Source organism: Homalodisca vitripennis, unplaced genomic scaffold, assembly GCF_021130785.1.
Source record: "Homalodisca vitripennis isolate AUS2020 unplaced genomic scaffold, UT_GWSS_2.1 ScUCBcl_834;HRSCAF=3653, whole genome shotgun sequence".
Classification (NCBI taxonomy): Eukaryota; Metazoa; Arthropoda; class Insecta; order Hemiptera; family Cicadellidae; genus Homalodisca; species Homalodisca vitripennis.
In genome coordinates, this window is record NW_025776969.1 from 45,926 (window position 1) to 47,762 (window position 1,837).

Sequence of the window (1,837 nt, forward strand, 5' to 3'; positions counted from 1 at the left end):
TTTCTGTGTCAAATTCAAAACCGAAATATTAGAATCTTATATCTTAGATCATAGGTTTAAAGTTCTGAATTAACAAACTGATTTAAATGATATATTAAAAATAATAAAAAATTATTATTTAATTTCACTATGTTTGAAATCTTTCTATTAATAAATATTTAATGAAGTCTCTATGTTTTTTTGTGTGTTTTTTCAGTCTCTAAAGTTGCATTGTTACATACAAAGTTATTAATTGAAATAGGCGGTTAAATATAAACAATTCTATTACGCTACATCGTTCTGTGTAAATATTGTTTCGTGTCATCATAACCACTTTTAAAATTATGTGACTGATAATTACAGTTTCCCTAAATTTAGAGTCACGAAAGCCTAGAATAGGATTAATTGCAGCAACATTTCTTATTTCAAAATTGTTTAATGTTGATAATAGAGTAAGGAAATATCCTTTAAAATAAAAATAATTCAATGCTTACTCTATATTGTAATGAATGTATTAAAGACAAAGTTACTATTTACATTGTATAATATATTTAAAGACTGTTATTAGTCCCATTTTTAATTGACTTTTTACAGAAGTAGAATTCTCAAATCTGTGTACAGGTATATTTTTTTCATCGTGGAAAGAAAACAAAATGTAATATGAAAAAGAACCAAAGCCAAAGTAAATTACATTGGTGATAACAATACACTTCTTGGCTACTTTTCTTCATCTTGGATTAAAGGAAAACTAATACTAAATATTACTAAGTTGACCAAGAAATACTTACACACCGTGCAGAGCTGACGAAAGTACGTGCGAATCCACATGTGATTGCTAGTCCACTATATTTATGGACTTAGATAAACCTGCAGATAATACAATTGTTTTTATTTCATGCCAATGTCAAGTATAATCATTTATACACCTTTTAAACAGGCCATACTAAATATTTGTTTTTATTCATCTGTAAAATCTGTTACTCGTAGAAATGTCTTTTGTGTAGTTTTGACTTGATTGAGATTTTAATAAACTGCAGTAAATATTATTATTAATCACGCATTATTTATTACACCATAACGGTGTTAAATAAAATGTTAAGTACTTTTACATTAGTCTTCCACTAGACTTATATATTTTACACACCGGATTAAAATTGCTCTATAGTCACTGAAATCGTTGAAGATATTTCGTAACATTTTATGAAATACAGGATGAAGACTAAATAGATTTCAGAGAGTAAAAAGAATAAGGTTAGTACTTATAATAACACTTTTATGAATTTAAGAGTACCATCTATTAAATTAAAACAACAATTTACGAAGAGGTTGGAATATATTTCAGTGACCATGACTTAGCCCAGGATTATTTTAAATGCCACTGAAAAAAGAATTTTCTGGCATCCGTAATTTTTTTAATGTATTTTAGTACGACAAAGTTGGTAACTGTTATTACAACAAAAAGCACAATTTTAAATTGTTGTTCTAAATTTTGATCATTTCGTTAAAATAAAACTAATTGAGCAATTTTTTGTTAAATAAACTAGTTTTCAATATTTTAATACATAATATTTAACTTAATTTTTACTACCAAACTAATTGCACAGCAAATATATTGCACTAAGCGTGTATCTTAGTGTACGTGCAAAACAGGAAAAAGTTGAAGGCATGCAAATCACCCGCTTGTATAATAACCAGCAAGCTGAGACGTAACGCATTGTTTTCTGAAACGCAAACAGTTATCTCCTATCCCATGACGTGCCATTACCTTTATCTGTCCAGGTCACTGAGGTACACACTTCCTACTGTACTGCGAACAAAAAATGTTTGTAATCAAACCTATTACAATTTATACCCACTT